Source organism: Gorilla gorilla, chromosome 8 (genome assembly GCF_029281585.2).
Source record: "Gorilla gorilla gorilla isolate KB3781 chromosome 8, NHGRI_mGorGor1-v2.1_pri, whole genome shotgun sequence".
Lineage (NCBI taxonomy): Eukaryota > Metazoa > Chordata > Mammalia > Primates > Hominidae > Gorilla > Gorilla gorilla.
The window spans coordinates 123372918-123378286 of record NC_073232.2 but is presented as its reverse complement, the minus strand read 5'-3'; the positions used below and the strand labels follow the sequence as shown (position 1 = coordinate 123378286).

Sequence of the window (5369 nt, the reverse complement as noted above, 5' to 3'; positions counted from 1 at the left end):
TCATAAACAAAGGAGGTTTAATCAACTCACAGTTCTACATGGCTCAGGAAACTTATAATCATGGCAGAAGGTGAAGGGGAAGCAATCACCTTCTTCACAAGGCGGCAGGAGGGAGAGAGCACGCAGGCGGCAGGAGAGAGAGAGCTTGCAGGGGAAACTGTCCCTTATGAAACCATCAGATCTCATGAGAACTTCCTAACTATCACGTGAACAGCATGGGGGAACTGCCCCCATGATCCAATCACCTCCCACCGGGTCCCTCCCTAGACTCATGGGGATTACAATTCAAGATGAGATTTGGATGAGGACACAGAGCCAAACCATATCACCAAGTGTGAGAATGATGACAGGGTCACAGCCAACTCTGTAGGGAAGCCTACAACACCAGTCACCTCCAAGAGATGCCATATTCCACACAGATACACAAATTATGTCTACTAGCTACCCAAGAAAAGTAAAATCAACAGACCAGTGAACACTACATTTTGGGATGCAGCTCGGTGGAGCTGGGGATCTGGATGAGAAAGAAGCAGGGAACACTCCCCCTGCTCAGCACGGCGCCCGGCGTGTGGTGGAAGTTAATGCACACGGCTCATGCCCTGCACATGCTGTTCACTGCCTGGAACAGCTGCCCCATCCGACAAACCCCACCCTTGCATGTTGGGCTCTGGCTGCCCCTCTGTGGAACCGTCCATGCCCTCCCACCGGGGAAACGGTGTCTCCCACCTCCATCCCACTGCCACCCCTTATACTGACCCCATGACAGTGCCCAGCCTGCTGCCACCCTCCCCACTTCTAGGGGAGGATTAGACACGAAGCCCTGCTTGGAGAAGCCTGTTCAGCACTGAAACAAGCACCGTTTTAGCTCAAGCTTCCCATTTTTATTCCAAACACAAAATAGAGAAGTTTTATCAAGCACATTCAATCACCACTCTTCCTCCTTTCCTCGCATTCCAATAAACGCTATTTAAGCCTTGGCAGGCTCGAACAAATGGGAATCAAAATTCAAGTCACTTTACAATACATCCTGGAGTTCATTCATCCTCACGTTGATTGCTTCAGTCATCCTTCACCAAGCGTCTTCTGGGAGCCAGCGGCAGTGCTACACCGCGGCATCCCATGGTGGTCTCTGCCCTCCAGAGGCTGCCAGTCTAATGGGAAACAGCTTGCTGCATCTTTAGTCGTCTGTCTATATGTCCCTGTGCTATGACAGAAAAATGAAAAGAATGCCGTGGGAATACAGATGATGGAGGGAAGGACTAATCTGTCCGGAGGGATCAGAGAGGACTTCACGGAGGAACTGACATGTTAGCTGGATTTTTTTTTTAAATGACAAAGCCAGGTTTATTGCTCTGGGTTGAACCTGTGAAGGTAGGACCTGGGAAGGAGGACAGGGGCAGATGAGATTGGTGACTGTATCTTCCTGGCCATTGCTGGGTTCTCAGCACCCTAGGATCTGCTGCCCAAGGGCCAGGCCCCCAATGAAGTTCTAGGTGAGACCCAGTGCTGAGGGACAGGGTCGTCTTCCTGACAATGCAGCCTGTGGGATCACCTGTAAGGTCCCATCATGGAGGTGGGGGCTGCAGTGTTGGCCTGTGCTGGGGCCAGCATCCTCAGGAAGGTGTCTTGTTGGAGGAGGTGGCAGCAGCCGTCCCTTTCTTCTTGGTCGGGGCCTTCAGCAGTGCCAGCTTCTTGGGCAGGCTGTTGCTGGCTTTCATCACCATGACATGTTCGATCTTCTTCCAGATCCTGACTTCTAGATTCTTATTAAGCTTTTGCTGCTGACCGACGCACGCCTTCTTGGGAGCTGTAACACGACCGTCTTTCCTGCGGCCCCGGTTCCTTTCAGAGGCCGCCGCTGCCTCTTCGCTGGCTTGGGCACCTGGAACTTGCGCTGCCCCTGCGCTAGGATCCCGCACGCAGCGGAAGAGGCCAGCTGGATCTTAAAGGATAAGAAGAAAGGAAGAGAAGTTCCAGGCAAAGGGAACACACATGAGAATGCAAGAATGTAGGAAAGGGCACTGTGAATTCCGAACACAATGAGAAAAATTCCACACACCTGGACTATAAGGTGCACGTGCAGGAGTATTGCTGATGAGGCCAGGGAGAAAAGTTGGGTCCATGTGTTGAAGGGCTATGTGTGTTGCTGTAGGTGGCAGGGAGCTGATGGTATCTATTTTGTAGAAAATTAACTCTGGGCAGGGTGCAGTGGCTCATGCCTGTAGTCCCAGCACTTTGGGAGGCCGAGGAGGGCGGATCACGAGGTCAAGAAATCAAGACAATCTTGGTCAACATGGTGAAACCCCGTCTCTACCAAAAATACAAAAATTAGCTGAGCATAGTGGTGGGCGCCTGTAGTCCCAGCCACTCAGGAGGCTGAGGCAGGAGAATCGTTTGAACCCAGGAGGAGAAGGGTGCAGTGAGCCGAGATTGTGCCACTGCACTCCAGCCTGGCGATAGAGTGAGACTTTGTTTCAAAAAAAAAAATTTTTTTTCACTTCGAAAGCTGGGTGAAAAGCAAGACCATTCTGGAGTGCATAAGGTGCCCTACTGGGCACAGCATATTGGACCCTTGCAGAAGAGCATTGACTTTTTATGTTAAAGGTCTGTTTGCTACAGACTAGACAGATAGGAGTGGGGAAATTAATCTCCTAAATAGGGAATGGAACAGGTGTCCCCACTCCTGCCTCCCATGGCCATGACAGGCATTGCTAATCAATCACAGCACTACTTTCTGGTGAGTCTGGTCTTGGCCCCAGATTCTTCCCAATACAGAGCTCCATGTTACCACCACAATTTAGCCGAGGCGGCACGTGAAACGAAGCATATTTTCCATTATTACACCAGGGAAATAAGCCTATTATTGACGTTAGTCCAAACTAAGCAACATCAACTAGTAAAGCTTAATGTAAAAGTTCCTAAGAAGTACTATTCAAAATAAACACAATGAGTTGGAGGGGAAGAATCAAGTTCATAGCCTTGAGAAAGTAGCATTTAAAAGTGACCGGGGGCGGGGGGGTCTTGGGCCTCGAGATTAATTTTTTTCCAACACAGCAGACCCACAGGTTAATCATCATAAAGCTGTCACTCTCTCCACCCTGCACTTGGAGATGATAAGAAATGTTCAAGGCCTTGCCACCGCAGGTTTTACCTTCCAATTTCCCCTTTCACCTGCAGGAGAAGGGAGTTGCAAAGTGCAATGTACAAAAGAAATCAATTAGGATTCCTAAAGCGGGTGAGGGGCCAGCCATATTCCTGGTCCAGCCCAACAAGTCGGCTGTTCCCCTGGCTAGAACGAGGCAAGAATCCATCTGGCCATGGCCCCCTGCCCTGTCTCAGTCCAGAATTCCAGAAGGACAGCAAGGGTCAAGTTCTGAAAATCCGGGCTTTGTGCTTCGGGGGTGGCCTTTGGCAAGGAAACGGGACAAGCAAATACCACATTGGTCTTTTGATCCTCTGTGCTTGACCTCTGCCCAGGGCCTCCATTTCCTTTTCACACCTCCCAGCTCCACCCCAAAAAGCAGAAGAAAAGCAATACTGGCCCCTGGGGTTCCCACTACCAAGTGCCCAGAAAAGCTGGAAAGGTGCAGGGAGAAGGAGTCCCACCCCATTCCCCTGAGCACGCCTCCACCTTCTCTGCAGGGCCCCACAAACAACTGTCTATTTGCTTCCTCTTCACCTAAGTAGGAGGCCCCAGCAGCTATGGCTGGTCCCTAATAGGGTGGGAGCCCAGCTCCCCAGACCCTAAGTCAGCCAGCATCTGTGAATCCTGAAGCTCCCTCACCCACAACGAAAACCCACAAGGACCCAGCAAGCAGGGCAGGACACTGGAAATCTCATCCAGTGTGGACTTTAGAACTGGAAGACATGCATGGGAGGGAGGGTCCTTCTAGACCAGGACTGAGTCCCCAATCCCCTAGAGGCTGAATCCTTAACCCCAGCCTCAGCTTCCTCCTCTATAAAATGGGAATTCTAATACTGACTTTGCAAGCTTATTGGAAGGATTAAAAACTGGGTACAGGAGGAGCCACCTAACAGAGTAGTTGGCACACAGCAGGAGCTCAGCACCTGCACAGCTACTAGCTGGACCATCTGCCTAGACCATGTGAATGGCAGAAGGCCTGGAGCTGTGGCTCATTCATACTGGGTGGTGGAGAGGTTGCTCTTTTCACTACCAAGTGAAGCTTCTGCCATGGAGCGTTCAATCCCTCAGCCCATGGTCACCCCTGAGGCCCATGAAATTTCAAAGAGATTCTGTAGGATTAGGAACAGAAGGAACTGGGCCAGCCTCCAACCAGCCTTTGCCTCTAGGGCAGTGGCCTTTGTGAGACACACTCACTGCCAGCATCCCCACCTCCCGGGCCACCTGAATGCCTGGCAGGGTTTGTTTTCCTCTAAGCATGACCAGGTCCATCCCAGAGTGGGGCAATCATTCAGGGAGTTCCCACAGCATCCCTAATATATGCGCCCCTATCACGTCAACCTTAGGCTGGGGTGGGACAGTCTGGGTAAATGACTTAATAGCAGGACAGTCACATGCCTGATATTCACTGCACCTTCCTCCCTTTCCAGCTTTCCAGCCTCAGCCTGGACTCATGATAGAGGGACCCACGTATCCCGCAGCAAGAGGGTTCCCCAAGCCATTCAGCTTTGGCCCCAAATACACCCAGCAAACCGAAAGCTCCTCAGATGGTTGTCTCCACCCTATTTAGGGACGATCTTATGCTCTTGGCACTCACTCTGGGAGACTATGCTGTATCCCACGCAGCTTATCCAAAAAGGATCTTCCCATTTCATCAAACTTTCCCTGAAAGCACTTGGGTAAACATTGCCTGTGACATTAAATTTCCAGTGGGTTTTTTTGTGTGTGTCCCCTACAGATGGGGCTCTAGACAGCTGCCCATTGCTTAATACTGCTAAGTGCCAAGGTAATTTCCTTCTTAGAAACTCACAGCTCCACAAATGCCAGCCATTGTCCAGATGATGCCAGGTCAGACTCCGGCCCACGGCGGCAGCTTCTCTTAATCCCCTTTCACTGCTGAAAGGACACGCATATCTCCAAGTCATTGCAGCTTGCAAAATGCTTTCCCAGCTTGATCTCTTTTGGCCAAATTTCTGGGATTTTGGGTGGGCAGAAGGCATCATCTTCCTTCTACAACTGAGGAAACAAATGGGCAGAAAAGTAGCCCAGGGGCCCATGGAGCTAGAAGTGGCAGAGAAATGGCAAGGATGTCTCTTGGCAGATCCAGAACACAACAGACATGTCTGTGCCTTGAATTTTTAAGCTATTTACATAGTATTTAAGCTTCTTTGGCTGCAAGTTGAAAGAGATAACAGATGGGACCCTCTGGTAAAGAGAGAGGTGAAGA

The 5369-nt window shown here is 50.6% G+C and overlaps 1 pseudogene; it reads right to left on the bottom strand.

Moving 5' to 3' along the window:
- Positions 1–1201: 1201 nt before the first annotated feature.
- LOC101138391 (leydig cell tumor 10 kDa protein homolog) lies at positions 1202–5067 on the bottom strand (annotated as a pseudogene).
- Positions 5068–5369: the final 302 nt, after the last annotated feature.